The sequence below is a fragment of the Podarcis pityusensis genome (genome assembly GCF_964106645.2).
Source record: "Podarcis pityusensis genome assembly, chromosome: 1".
Classification (NCBI taxonomy): Eukaryota; Metazoa; Chordata; class Lepidosauria; order Squamata; family Lacertidae; genus Podarcis; species Podarcis pityusensis.
Window position 1 is genome coordinate 119,813,549 of NC_138028.1, and position 16,054 is coordinate 119,829,602.

At 45.0% G+C, this 16,054-nt stretch overlaps 1 protein-coding gene across 1 annotated transcript in view; it reads right to left on the minus strand.

Annotated features, from left to right (window-relative positions):
• The window catches only part of MYO3B (myosin IIIB), a 296,654-nt gene that overhangs the window by 110,457 nt on the left and 170,143 nt on the right, over window positions 1-16,054 (minus strand). The gene's annotated exons all lie outside the window — the stretch shown is intronic.

Consider the following 16,054-nt stretch of genomic DNA (forward strand, 5'->3'; position numbering starts at 1 on the left):
CAATGGGCAAAAGCCTAGGAAAAGCAATATCTGGAAGACACAAATGAATACTACCTGATAGCTGGAACAGGGCAAGAAGAGGAAGGTTATTGCAGAACATATTGTATTACATAGCAATGAGCTTTGCAGATACAGATCTATGTATACCACCTCTAAGGGGCTGGTACAGGATTGCACTCTCTGCAAAAACTCCAATATGCCATTTCCCCAGTGGGGTTGCCATATTTTGAAGAGCAAAAAAGAAGACACATTTGCCGACTTCAACTATGGATGTCTACAGGGCCGCATTTAGGTTTGTTGAGGCCCTAAGCTACTGAAGGTAATGGGGCCCTTTATATGTCCAGCTGTCCTTTGTCAACAACGAATTGTTGCTGTTCTTTTGTGTTGAATATATGCTATATGGTAATTTATGGACCTAATAGGTATCTAAAGCCATTTGCACATAACAAAATATGTACATCACATATGTACATCACACAGCCAATCAGAAGCCATGTTTTGGTTTCTGAACGTTTTGGAAGTCAAATAGACTTCCGGAACAGATTCCGTTCGACTTCCAATGTGCAACTGCATTATATAAAAAGGTTGTGTGAATATAGTCCATGGGGGCTGCTGCATCTTGGCTTGATAAGCGTTGGAGAATCTAAGTTGAACCTAAGGAGGAAAGCAGAAGTCTAGATAATGAACAACTGATCGCTCATCAGCACTCGCATGCACTGCTCAGAATCCACTGGGCATGGATTCTCAAGATCTCTGATGCACTTAGGCGCCGCCTCCGACTCAAAGGTTATGAGAACATGATAAAACCATCATTGATTTTCTGACATTAAAACTTTGCTTGCTCTTCAGATGTAAGTGGCTTTCCCATTGTAAAAGGATCTAATCTGGATGATGTAGATTAACCCATGGGGGGGGTTGACCTGTGAAGAATTTGCCTTGGGGTGGGATAAGAAGCTTGAACTTCATGACCTTCTGGGGCTACGATTTCAAAGGCCGCCTTGACTAATCGGTTAACAATAATGGGCCTGATCCAGCCCAAGTTAAACACTTTGGAATCCCATTGGTTTCAAAAAGGAAGATTAAGTATGCGCTTAAGTTTTTCTTCTTGAAATCAAGGAGACTGAAAAGTGGCCAGCTTTGGTTGGATTGTGCCCATTTTGTGTGATAGATGTTGGCAGTCAACAGACGTATGTTGATTTATAAGGAGAATATTCATTGACAACTTAAATATATATAGAGGGGGGGGTGAGGCAGCTGGGAGGGAGATCTTTTAAAATAAAACCTTGAAGAGGAAGAAAGGAAGTGATGTGGACCATTCATGTGCAAGCCATTCCAGATACATTTCAAAGTTTTTTAGTGAGTGGAGCACAAGATGTCCAAATGTTTTCTCTGGCTACATATCTTCAGAGGCTAAACTGTGATTAATAGCATTGAAAGAACCCTTTGAAGCAGGATTGGTGACATCAAAGTCCTAATCCATGGGTGGCAGGATTTTTATAATGAGTGGGAAGCATTTTAACACATTTCAAAGGATTTACAGCATGAATAAACAATAGGCCTCTGCAGATGTGCCACACACCTTTCAGAAACATAACACACAAATAAGTTTCCATTTTAATTTAAATGTAAATAAAGTGTTAACACTTCTTTCAGATGTTAAAAGTGCCTTGTTTGCAGCAACTCCTGTTTCTCCCTCCCCTCCTTGCTTTACAGAATGCATGTTAATTCTGAACAGCCTTATTTATTCCAAAAATCGCACCCAATGGTATATAACTGGAAAGGGGAAATATTAAATAAACAAAACCAGAGTCCATGTTTAAAATGTAAGTAATCACCCAGGAAGAAAATTCAATTAGCATAGTGGCTGTGTTATACTGAAAGGACATTTGATATTCTCACTTGCATTGCTAGTAAGCACTTTCGTAACTCAAAATATAGAGATTTCAAGGACCATTTCAGTGGATCATCATTCATGTTCAGTTGTTTGTTTGTTTGCTGGCTTGTTTGTTTTAAAAAAAACAGGCTATTGGGTATACCGGAAAAATGCTTCCTTTTGTTCCAACATCTGGGAACTAATAATTTCTTAGTAGGTTTAGATAGCCAATACCGATCCCCAACCCTTGGATGCTCTCCACAGAATTATTGCTTTTTATTGTTATGGCACATTTAAAAGAAGATACTTTTAAATTATTTTTCCACCCCTTTGGTTTAAAGGTTTGCGGTCAGGACTATTCCTTTTTTGGCTAATATGTAAGCAAGAGAAGGGATCTATAGAGGAATCTATATAATCTGTGGAAGTATCATGCCAAAAATGTAGAAGATCGGGTGCAAACTGTGCTTAACATGAGTTAAAACACACACACACACACACAATTTTGATAATGGATAAAATAACTTATATTGCTTGTGGCTTTGGCCCAGCTGCTGCATCTTTTATATAAAACGTTCCTCACTTAGGCCACTTACCAGAAGTTAAGCCCCATTTAACTCAATGGGACTTTTCCCAAGAAGACACATACAGTGGTACCTCGGGTTACATACGCTTCAGGTTACAGACTCCGCTAACCCAGAAATAGTATCTCGGGTTAAGAACTTTGCTTCAGGATGAGAACAGAAATCGTGCTCCGGCGGCGCAGCAGCAGCAGGAGGCCCCATTAGCTAAAGTGGTGCTTCAGGTTAAGAACAGTTTCAGGTCAAGAACGGACCTCCGGAACGAATTAAGTATTAACCCGATGTACCACTGTATACAGTTGCAAGGACGTGGGTCGCATTGTGGTCTAAACCACTGAGCTTCTTGGCTTGCCGATCAGAAGGTCGGCAGTTCGAATCCCCACAACGAAGTGAGCTCCCATTGCTCTGTCCCAGCTCCTGCCGACCGAGCAGTTCAAAAGCATGCCAGTGCAAATAGATAAATAGGTACCACTGTGGCGGGAAGGTAAACGGTGTTTCTGTGCACTCTGGTTTCTGTCATGGTGTCCCATTGCACCAGAAGTGGCTTAGTCGTGCTGGCCACATGAACCGGAAAGCTGTCTGTGGACAAACCCCGGCTCCCTTGGCCTGAAAGCGAGATGAGTGCCGCAACCCCCATAGTCACCTTTGACTGGACTTAACTGTCCAGGGGTTACCTTTACCTTACCTTTACAGTTGCACCATTTGCCAGTTACTCCAGGTACCATAACATACCTGGAGTATGTTATGTAAATAATTATGTGAATACTTCAGAGCAATACCGAAGAAAAAAGACAGCAATAATTGGGTTCCTTCCTCAATCTTGCACAGATTTCACAAATATACCACACCCACCATCAACTGTGTTGTTGTGCAACTCTCCTTTATTTCAGTGGGTTTGTTGTCGAGTGCTTCTACGCCACATTTTGTTCTAGGAGTATTTGCAATGGTACTTTTATATAGCACACAAGAACAATGTTATTATTTTTTAAAAAAAACAAGACAGAGGGGAAGTTGCTAAAAGCTGGTGCTTTTTTCTACATTTAGGTTCAGATTCTTCAACCTTTTACTCAAGAAACAAGACATATTATTATGTGTTCTGCTCTTTTCCGAGAGGAGCGGAGTTTGCAAAAGAGCAGATATTCTAATTTTGCTACTTAACTGCAAAGCTTGCTGCTGAAATCCCAGGAGGAGAACAGCTTAACTTTTACAGACACCAGCCTAATATATGTTGCGTGATAGAGGCTAAAGTGCCTATATATACCAGAAACACTTTCGATTCTAAATGGAATAGCTTGCAAAAAGATAATGAATAAAACACATTACGACTGTTGCTGCTTAGTCCACACGTGTTGCCAACCCATCCCAAAGGAGACCTGATACAGAACACCAGTGATGAGTAGCTGAAATTGTTGATCTAACCACTCTTTCAAAATCTCCTTCATAACTAAGGCCAAATTAATTTGGCAGTAGTTGATACAGAGACCAGGAAAAAAATATCCAGAAACAGCTGTTGATACATTTTAAAGGCATTTGAGAACTCTGCAAAAATATTTCTCTATCCAAGAGAACTGCATTTACTGTAGCCTAAGTAACCAGGGCGGGTAGAACAATTCCTCTGACTTATCAGAGTTTTGTTGTTGTTGTTGTTGTTGTTGTTGTTGTTAATCTTTATAGCCCACATTTCTTCCAAGTTGGAATTCAAGGCTGCTTACAACATTTTAAAATGTCATAAAACACAGAGCAATAAAAACAAACCAGTTAAAAACAATAATTGAAATACAATTGCCCTGACAGCAGCCCTGTGATCAGAATCAAAACTGTACCTTAGTTTTGAAAGGCTTGTCTGAATAGGAAGGTCTTAGCCTGCTGGCAGAAGGATAACAAAGAAGGAGCCAGCCTAACCACTCCTGGAATTCCATAATAAGGCAGCAGCCACAGAAAAGTCTCTCTCTCATATATCACCACCAATGCACTTCTGATATTGATGGAAAGTGGAACTCAGCACCCAGGCAGGTTCATATAAGGAGATATGATCTTTCAGACTATCATTGTTTCAAAGCCAGGAAACCACTGAGGTTGGATATCAATTCTTATTTCTGAAGTAGCATTTAGGTTCATGCTGGTGAGCAGTTTTCCCCTTATATAATCTGAATTAGCTACTAGACAAACAAAAAGATTCCATTCCAGAAGCATACAGTTTTGAGAGGGAATAGTTACTCATACCGTCCAACATTTTCCGATGAAAACAGGGACGTCCCATTCCATAATTTTACTACTTGTATCCCACACATCTTATAGAGTTGCCCCAGCCACTCTGGGCAGCTGCCAACATATATAAAAACATAATAAAACATTGAACATTAAAAAAACTTCCCTATACAGGATTGCCTTCAGACAACTCAGGGATCGGATAACTCCATACAAAGTAGGGACATCCTAAGTAAAAGGGACAGTCTGGGATCAAATCAGAAACTGGGACAGCTTCTCTAAATCAGGGGCATCCCTGGAAAATAGGGATACTTGGAAGGTATTGTTACCACCCCTTTAATTAGTTGCTCCCCAAAGTACCCAGCCATTAAGTGCGAGCACCGTATTTTTCACTCTATAAGACGCACCTGACCATAAGACGCACCTAGTTTTTAGAGGAGGAAAACAAGAAAAGCCAGCAAGAGCCTCAGACACCCTCGCGCGACACGGCTCTTTAAAGATAGAGCGGCTCTTGCTGGCTTTTCCGGGAGGTGGGAGAAGGAACTGACAGGCTGCCCTCCATCCTTTCTCCCACCTCCCTGAAAAGCCAGAGCAAGCTGTGCAGCTATCGCTGAAGCCAGCAGAACAAGAAGCACTGCGCAGCTCTCACTCTTGCTGTGCTGGCTTCAGCGATAGCTGCGCAGCCTGCATTTGCTCCATAAGACACACTGTGATGGCCTGGGAATCTGATTCAGAGGCTGAACCTGAGGAATCCCAGCCTGCACAGGAGTCCCCGCCTCCAGGGCCAGCTGAGCTGTGGCAGGGGCTTAAATCTGAAGGGCCCTCACCTGTGCCGGATCCTCAGGAGCAGACACCAGCTGAATCTGCTCTGGCTCCGGAGGTGATGGAGGACCCATTGCCTGCAGGTGCACCTCTCTCAGCCCTGTCAGGGGAAGGTGAGGTTGTCTCTGGGTCCAGTAACCCTCCAGCCTCTCCTGAGCTGCAGAGGCTCAGGGCAGAGAGGCGGAGGGAACTAAGTTCTCACAGGAGGAGTGCTCACCTCCAGGCCAGGAGAGGCGAGTCACCTGTGGACCAGGGCTGCCCTATGCCTCAGAGGAGATAAAGGCCAGCCCGCCCAGTCCCAGGTTGCGGGAGCAACATCATTGGTTACCTGTTCCTGCCAGCACCCTGTCCTGCTTTCTGCCAGAGTTCCTGACCACGCCCGACTCCCTGCCTTGGACCCCGCTTCAGCCTTGGACTGGACACAGACCACGGCGCACGGTAACCTCCCCCCCCAGGACCAGCACATGCACACACATTTTCCCTTACTTTTTAGGAGGAAAAAAGTGCGTCTTACGGAGCGAAAAATACGGTACTATTCAACGCTGATGCAGTTTTGAGCAATTGAAAAGAGTAAAATTTGTATGTGTCTGTTGAGGTTTTTCCCAACAATATAATATAACAACAACAACAACAACAACAGCAACAACAACTTATTATCTATACCCCTCCCATCTGTCTGGGTTTCCGCAGCCAGTCTGGGCGGCTCCCAACAGAATAAAACATCAAACATAAAATACTTCCCTAAACAGGGCTGCCTTCAGATGTCTTCTAAAAGTCAGATAGTTGTTTATTTCCTTGACATCTGATGGGAGGGCAGGTGCTACTACCGAGAAGGCCCTCTGCTTGGTTCCCTGTAACTTCGCATTTCGCAGTGAGGGAACCACCAGAAGGCCCTCAGAACTGGACCTCAGTGTCTGGGCTGAACGATGAGGTTGGAGACGCTCCTTAAAGCGGTATACAAATTTTACAAAATAGATAATAACAGCAATAAAGGAAACAAAATTCCAAACTCACTAACAGGAAAGCAGGCATGCACATTCAGAAGACCACTGACCTTTGGAGCTTGCTGTGTGGTGAAGGGGCACTGAAGGTGGACCTTGTCAAAGCAAAGTACAAAATCAGAGCACGGCCAGCACCACCACTATCCTCATAGAAAACACTGAATTGAGAATATAAATAAAATCAAGACAGACATAGCAATTAATATTCTAGGCATCATTGTTTTATGTTTTACTAGGGAATTTTATACCTATACACATACACAATCACGAATGGTTAAGCTGCCAGCATTTTCCCCTGGATTGCTAGGTTTCCCAGAGAAAAATCAAATTTTACTACATAGGCAGCAGCTGAGACAATGAAATATTTTGATAGCGCAGACATTTATTGAATTGAAACTGAATTTATTACAAGGCTTGTCCTAGAAGGTATACGAAGTGCCTTAAAGCTAGGGAATCAAATCTATAGAGCAGTGCAAAAAAAAGGAGTAAGTTCCAAGAGGAAGAATGAATAATTCTCTTGTCATATATATACCGTACTTTTCCGTGCATAAGACGAGGGTTTTTTTCTTCTGAAATTATGCCAAAAAGGGGGGAGGGTCGTCTTATACACTGATAGTGCATCAGGGGGGTGTGGGATTGGTTGCTGCCACGACCCGGAGATTGTCAGCGGCTATTTGACATGTTATTGGTGGCTGTGGCAAGGGATGGTGTTGTTTTGCTGTGGCAATTGGGCGGGCGATTGGCGGCTTCTGCTAAGAAAAGCTCAACAACTGTGGGGCACCCCCCCCAAAGAAAGCTCAACAACTCTGGGCAATCTCCTCCCATTTTCCTAGTTTGGGGCGTGTTATACACGGAAAAATACAGTATATCTCTGGATGTCAGAGCAGCAAATTTAGATGCATGCATTAGATGGTACGTCTAGCAGCCCAGCTCACATTTGTGAATTGTGCAAACTACACAGGTTTTCTTCTTGTCTTGCTTTCAAAGCTAGCCAATGGATACAAGCAGCACCTTTTTAAAAGTTCCTAAATTTAAATGAACGGTAACCACTTGTTTCTCTCAGTCAATCCAAAAATTAATACTAAAGGAAAGCAATGTCTTTCTACAAAGCACATTTGCTGTAGTCTTAACGCTGACAGCAAAATGGACTGTTGAGATAATTATTTTGCATCCTTGTTCGAGATGGGGATAACCTGACATTCACTTATTCATCCAATACAATGACTATCTTTCTTTTTATTCCCCTAAGAGGAAAACCACAGTCGAGTAGAGCCTTGTTTGCTGGCACTGGGTGAGGAAGTCCATTAGAATCATAGAATTGTAGAGTTGGAAGGGACCCTGAGGATCATCTAGTCTAACCCCCTGCAATGCAGGAATAGGCAGCTGCCTCATACAGGGATCGAACCTGCAACCCTGGCATTATCAGCATCATGCTCTAACCCAGCCTTTCTCAACCTGTGGGTTCCCAGATGTTGTTGAACTACAACTCCCATCACCCCTAGCTAGCAAGGCCAGAGCTCAGGGATGCTGGGAGTTGTAGTCCAACAACATCTGGGGACCCACAGGTTGAGAACCGCTGCTCTAATCCATGGGTAGGCAAAACAAGGCCCGGCGGCCAGATCTGGCCCAATCGCCTTCTCAATCTGGCCCTCGGATGGTCCAGGAATCAGTGTGTTTTTACATGAGTAGAATGTGTCCTTTCATTTAAAATGCATCTCTGGGTTATTTGTGGGGCCTGCCTGGTGTTTTTACATGAGCAGAATGTGTCCTTTCATTTAAAATGCATCTCTGGGTTATTTGTGGGGCCTGCCTGGTGTTTTTACATGAGTAGAATGTGTCCTTTCATTTAAAATGCATCTCTGGGTTATTTGTGGGGCCTGCCTGGTGTTTTTACATGAGCAGAATGTGTCCTTTCATTTAAAATGCATCTCTGGGTTATTTGTGGGGCATAGGAATTCATTTATTTTTCCCCCTCCAAAATATAGTCTGGCCCCCCACAAGGTCTGAGGGACAATGGACCGGCCCCCTGCTGAAAAAGTTTGCTGACCCCTGCAGTCTAACCAACTGAGCTATCCAATGGGCAGCCTCCCTTCTGAGAGGGTGTGTAAGGCCACTCCAAAAATTTGCTGTGAGTAGCTTTGAGTTCAGATTTTTAATGGAAAGGTGGCATATAAACACGGAATAAAATAATAATAATAATAATAATAATAATAATAATAATAATAATACTGCCCTTCAGCCAAATAGCTTCCAGGGGCAGTTCACAATACAATAAAAAACAGTAAAGTCAGTATAACCCAATTATACTGAGGAGACATGATCACCATCTTCAAATACAGCGGAACCTTGGTTTTCAAACGTAATCTGTTCTTGAAGACCGTTTGACTTCTGAAATGTTGGAAAACTGAAGCATGCATTTCCGGAAGCATTTCCTTAAGGAAAACTCAATACAGAAGCCACGTGGCACGTTCGAATTCTGGAAAGGGTTCGAAAACCGAAGCAGTTACTTCCAGGTTTTCGGCGTTTGGAAATCGAAACGTTTGACTTCTGAGACGATCGAAAACCGAGGTTCCACTGTATCTTAAGGACTGTCACATGGAAAAGGGAGCAAGCTTGTTTTCTCTTGCTCTGAAGGGTAAGACTCAAACCAAGTTACAAGAAAGGAGATTCTGAACTACACATCAGGAATAACTTTCTGACAGTAAGCTGTTCGACAGTGGAAACGTCTCCCTTGGGAGGTTTGTGGACTCTCCTACCTTGGAGGTCCTTAAGCAGACCATCTGTCACGGATGCTTTAACTGAGATTCCTGCATCGCAAGGGGTTGGACTCGATGATTCTCGGAGTCCCTTTCAATTCTACGATTCTACGTTGATGTGCATAGTTGGGTATCACCAATAAGCATTGTCTTGCGCTTGCCTTCTGTGCACATTTCAAGAAGATGGTGATTTCAGACTAGAGCAGGGTGGCTAACCTGTTGCCATCGCACCAGGTTAGTCACCCTTGCCATAAAGCTTAGGCCTAACCTACCATATCTGTTTCCTTCTCTATATGCTACTATACCAGAGAGGGTGGCTTCTCAGAGCCTTAGCAGCAGCAGCAGCAGCAGTATTAAGCAGTCATACATGCCTGTGACACAAGTTAATTTGTGAAGCCTAATAATAATAATAATAATAATAATAATAATAATAATAAATAATTTATTTGTACCCTGCCCACCTGGCTGGGTTTCTTCAGCCACTCTGGGCGGCTTCCAACAAAGATTAAAAATACATTAAAATGTCACACAATAAAAACTTCCTGAACAGGGCTGCCTTCAGATGTCTTCTAAATGTCAAGTAGTTGTTTATCTCTTTGACATCTGGTGGGAGGGCATTCCACAGGGCGGGTGCCACTACCAAGAAGGCCCTCTGCCTGGTTCCCTGTAGCTTTGCTTCTCGCAGTGAGGGAACAGCCAGAAGGCCCTTGGTGCTGGACCTCAGCGTCTGGGCAGAACGATGGGGGTGAAGATGCTCCTTCAGGTATACTGGGCCGAGGTCATTTAGGGCTTTAAAGGTCAACACCAACACTTTGAATTGTGCTTGGAAATGTACTGGGACGCAATGTAGGTCTTTCAAGACCGGTGTTATGTGGTCTTGGCGGCCACCCCCAGTCACCAGTCTAGCTGCCGCATTCTGGATTAGTTGTAGTTTCCAGGTCACCTTCAAAGGTAGCCCCATGTAGAGCGCATTGCAGTAGTCGAAGCAGGAGATAGCTAGAGCATGCACCACTGTGGCGAGACAGTCCGCGGGCAGGGAGGGTCTCAGCCTGCATACCAGATGGTGTCCAATCTAACCAGTTCTTTCAGATTTTCATAAAGCTTCAAGGTTGTACCACAAAAAAGCTGAAACCAGCCCTCAAAAGTGAGGCACAACATACTGGATGTTTGCTGTGATGCTATCTACTGCCCACGGCTCCAGAAAGCTTGGGCCTAGCAGTGTTTACTCTGTAATCATCATTTAAATTTAGCTCAAGGAGGATGCTGTCTGCTCAACAACCAAAGCTAATTTTTCCCCTTCCTACACTTATTTCAAGGCTATTTTTTTGTGTTTGTATCAGAAAGGCATCTGGCCAATTTGGTTGCCAATAAATATTGCTACAAACATTTATGAGATTTATGGTATTTCCAATGCGTGGCTCTTGGGAAGGTTTGTTATTGTCTTACTTTAAAAGTTGTGAGGATCCTATGCCCCTTTAAAATGTGTTTTTTTTGGAGGGGGATAGGAGGTTATTAGAGGGACGCGGGTGGGGCTGTGGGTTAAACCACAGAGCCTAGGACTTGCCGATCAGAAGGTCGGCAGTTCGAATCCCCGCGATGGGGTGAGCTCCCGTTGCTTGGTCCCTGCTCCTGCCAACCTAGCAGTTCGAAAGCACGTCAAAGTGCAAGTAGATAAATAGGTACCACTCCGGCAGGAAGGTAAACGGCATTTCCGTGTGCTGCTCTGGTTTGCCAGAAGCGGCTCAGTCATGCTGGCCACATGACCCTGAAGCTGTACGCCGGCTCCCTCGGCCAATAAAGCGAGATGAGCGCCGCAATCCCAGAGTCGGCCATGACTGGACCTAATGGTCAGGGGTCCCTTTACCTTTACCCAGAAGGTTATTGGGTTTTGGTTTTTATTTTGATTATGTATTTTGTGGATTTATATTTTGATTTTATTCTGTGAACTACCCTGAGACTTCCAGGTATAGGGCGGCATATAAATTCAATAAATAACAACAACAATAATAAGGCCGCTCCACTTCCCTGTGGGGCGGTGTTGAAGGCAAGCCACACGCTCTCTCCATGCACAGCAGGGACGTGGCAATGCCCCTGCATCATAGGGGAGTCCCAGCCACATCACGCCCCTGGCTGACCAATCCAGTTGGCCAGGGGCGTGGCTTACTGTAATTTAAGCAGCCACGTAAATTAAATTAAACACTGGGGGAGCTCCCAGTTGATGTACATCAACAGGGCTTCCCCTACTGGTGGTTGACTCTTACTGGACTACCTGCATGGCGGGCAGGAGTCAGATATTGTTGTTGTTGTTGTTGCTGTTTAGTCGTTTAGTCGTGTTCAACTCTTCGTGACCCCATGGACCAGAGAACGCCAGGTGCTCCTGTCTTCCACTGCTTCCCGCAGTTTGGTCAAACTCATGCCGGTAGCTTCAAGAACACTGTCCAACCATCTCGTCCTCTGTCGTCCCCTTCTCCTTGTGCCCTCCATCTTTCCCAGCATCAGGGTCTTTTCCAGGGAGTCTTCTCTTCTCATGAGGTGGCCAAAGTATTGGCGCCTCAACTTCACGATCTGTCCTTCCAGTGAGCACTCAGGGCTGATTTCCTTCAGAATGGATAGGTTTGATCTTCTTGCAGTCCATGGGACTCTCAAGAGTCTCCCCCAGCACCAGAATTCAAAAGCATCAATTCTTCGGCGATCAGCCTTCTTTATGGTCCAGCTCTCACTTCTATACATCACTACTGGGAAAACCATAGCTTTATGGACCTTTGTCAGCAAGGTGATGTCTCTGCTTTTTAAGATGCTGTCTAGGTTTGTCATTGCTTTTCTCCCAAGAAGACTGCTGTCACAATCTGCAGTGATCATGAAGCCCAAGAAAGTGAAATCTCTCAACTGACACCATTTCTTCCCCTTCTATTTGCCGGGAGGTGATGGGCCCAGTGGCCATGATCTTCGTTTTTTTGATGTTGAGCTTCAGACCATATTTTGCACTCTCCTCTTTCACCCTCATTAAAAGGTTCTTTAATTCCTCCTCACTTTCTGCCATCAAGGTTGTGTCATCTGGTTCAAATCCAATGCCTAAGCCAATACCACTCACATTCTGTAACCAATAAAGTTGTGGCCTTAATTTGCCCATTAACCTAAACTACTGATGTCCATGTTATTCAACAAATGGGGGAGGGCTCGGGGCCTTGACACACAAACACATGCTCATGTCATCTTTTGGAAAGAACTGAATAGCATATTTAAAAACAATACTAATTGCAGTCCAAGGATACCTTTCCTGTGCCAACAAACCTTCTTACACACAGACTAGATAACAAATCAATGGGAGGGCCACATTTTCCATGTTTCATCCTGGCAGCCCTAGATACTCTCCCCATGCCTCTTGGTGCATGGAGGGGATTTTCCCAATTTCTCTCTGCAGGAATTATTGCTTGAGAGATTTTAACTGCCAACATCAGCTATTTTCCAGTTCAGCTCAGTTTCTGCCAGTTGTGAGGTAAAGGATAATCGCTGCAATCCTATGCACACTTCTCCTGGGAGTAAGCCCACCAAAAGCCAGAGGGATTTTCTTCTGAGCAAACACGTGATACACTGCACTAAAAAAAAAGGCACTACATGATGGAAAACAACTGGTCAACCAAGTCAACCCTGAGCTTGAAGGGAGGCCCAATGAAAGCCCACTAAGTGTAATAAAAACTTAATATAATCCCAGACCCAGTTAATCTATATTTAATCAAGTTCGCTAATGTCCCACATCTGCAGACCAGTGTAGTTCACAAATGTTCCTTTGCCCATCTGTGGTTTAAGGCCTGCTCTTTGTGCACAAAGCATTGGCAACACGGCAAAATACAATTAATTTTTACAAGCTTTTTATCATATGGGCCAGACGTGTAGAAGCAAGAAAAGCCCTTAAAGTTCTAAGGCAGGCACTATAGACTTTCAATTAACTTTACTCAATTCTTGGAAAATATACATTTTGATTTATCTATAAATGGAGACGTTATCATTGTAATAGCTTTGTTACTGGTCCATTATATTGGGGGGAAGGGGGGAGAAGTCTGCAGTTATCTTTCAGCCAAGAAAGCATGCAATTCCAAACCTCCATTCCATTTTATTATGAGCAGAATTAATAAACTGTAAATAGCTTTGGAGTCGTTCTCCCCTCTCCCTGCTTTGATTATTCATGGAAATAAAAAAATAGAGAAGCATAAACTTAAGTGGAAGCATATTACGTTTAAATGAATGTATACGATGCGTATCAGGCCACGGAATAAATTCTGTACATACATCAATCACGTTGAGATTGGAATTCAAGTGGCACAGTAAAAAAACAAACCCCCGAACAATCTGTGATCTCTCTCAAAGTGCCATTTGCTAAAGAAGCTGCTGTTAAACCAGCCTTCCCCAACTCAGTGCCCTCCACATGCTTTAGACAACAAGTTCCATCAGCCCCAGTCAGCATAGCCAGGGATAATGAGAGTGATATCAGGCTGGGAAACGCCACATTAAACCTTAACAAAAAAATAATAATTATGAATAGGCCACAGTCCTTCAAGATTTCCTTCTCCTGCTCTTCCATTTGCAGCAACACAGCACTTCTGAGACCCTTCTTGCAGAGTAGGCAGTGAAAGGGGTGGGTGGGCACAGCGGTGGAGCAAGCCGATTGGGTGCGTGGGGTGGCGCTCATGCCCTGCGCCCAGGAGGGGGGCCAGCCTGCGCCCAGGAGGGGGGCCAGCCGCAGGGCCTCCAAGAAGTAAGAGCCAGTGTGGTGTAGTGGTTAAGAGCGGTACTCTCGTAATCTGGTGAACTGGGTTCGCTTCCCTGCTCCTCCACATGCAGCTGCTGGGTGACCTTGGGCTAGTCACACTTCTCTGAAGTCTCTCAGCCCCACTCACCTCATAGAGTGTTTGTTGTGGGGGAGGAAGGGAAAGGAGAATGTTAGCCGCTTTGAGACTCCTTCGGGTAGTGATAAAGCGGGTTATCAAATCCAAACTCTTCTTCTTCCTCCAAGAAGTCTGCCTGCCTCTTCTCACTCAGCTGCCCTACAGCTGAGGGGGAGCGGTGGGCAGACCATTTGGGGCAGCACAGAGCCTCTGGGCGCCCAAGCCACCGTGTCACTCCCAGGAGAGATGCGTGGCTTGGGCGCACTGCAGGCCCCGCGGTGAGTGCAGCCTGGCATTTTGTCACCCCCCTCAGTGGTGACACTTGGAGCAGCCCGCCCTCCCTGCACCCCCTTCCTCCACCCCTGGGTGGGCAGGACTGGAGACGTTGCTACGGCTTAGTCTCTTGTAGGGTTAAGAAGAAGAGAAGAGTTTGGATTTGATATCCCGCTTCATCACTACCCAAAGGAGTCTCAAAGCGGTTAACATTCTCCTTTTCCCTTCCTCCCCCACAACGAACACTCTGTGAGGTGAGTGAGGCTGAGAGACTTCAGAGAAGTGTGACCGGCCCAAGGTCACCCAGCAGCTGCATGTGGAGGAGCGGAGATGCGAACCCGGTTCACCAGATTACAGAGTCCACCGCTCTTAACCACTACACCACACTGGCGGTCTCTTGGTTGCAACCAGTGGTGCAACTGGGACTGGAACTCAGACATGAAGCCCAGGAACCCACAAGCCCAGGGGAAGCCCAAATGGGACCCAGAGAATGGCAGGTGATGGGGGCACTTGCAAACAGATGGTGCTTTGATTTAAGTGAGTTTAAATAGCAAGACTGCACACGCTTTTCCTACATCAGGGTTGGCAAGCTGCATTTTGCTTTGCTTTTTTTTGCTTTAATATAACAAAATCGTAGACACAATTGTAAATCTGCTCCCGCCCCTTAAGTCATGGGTCCAAAATTACCTAGCTGCACCACTGATTGCAACCTGACAGCTTTAACACTGTTGCCCTTACAGCCTGCTAGAGTGGCCCAATGCAAAGATGGACAGGACTCCTGCCCCCTTAATATTTGCGCAGAAGAGGAATTTTAGCAGCTGCAGCTTGCAGGACCTGCTGAAATTCCCTCTGTTACATAACTGTTAAATGTGCAGGAGCTCTGTCCTCTTTTTTCATCAGGCCGTCCTATGCTCTGCCTGTAAGCTTCCTGTGGAAACAGAATTCAGGGCTAACTAGACCTTTCCCCTCATGCATTAAAAAAGGTAAAGGATCCCTGGATGGTCCAGTCAAAGGTGACTATGGGGTTGTGGCGCTCATCTTGCTTTCAGGCCAAGGGAGCTGGTGTTTTTCCACAGACAGCTTTCCAGGTCATGTGGCCAGCATGACTAAACTGCTTCTGGCACAATGGGACACCGTGATGGAAACCAGAGCGCACGGAAACACCGTTTACCATCCCGCCGCAGCAGTACCTATTTATCTACTTGCACTGGCGTGCTTTCGAACTGCTAGATTGGCAGGAGCTAGGGCAGAGCAATGAGAGCTCACTCTGTCGCGGGGATTCGAACCGCTGACCTTCTGATTGGCAAGCCCAAGAGGCTCAGGGGTTAGACCCCAGCGCCACCCGCATCCCTTCCTCATGCATTAGAACTCTTTTCACACACTGATGAATTAACACACAGTTCAGCTCTAATTTGTGCTGCACAGTGCTATGCTTTCAGCTGTGAAACATCTTATCCCTTTCCCCTGGGAACCAAGTTCAGACCTAGAGTGATTACTGTTGCTTTCTTTCTTTCCTGTTCATCTGTTACATTTATCTGGTCATGATAAATGCAAGCACCTGGGGTGCTTGTAGTGTATCAAGCTAAATATATTCCTGCTTCAGACTGGGATCAGAGCCACACAATACAACTACAGGACTTTCAATGCATAGTGAAAGCAC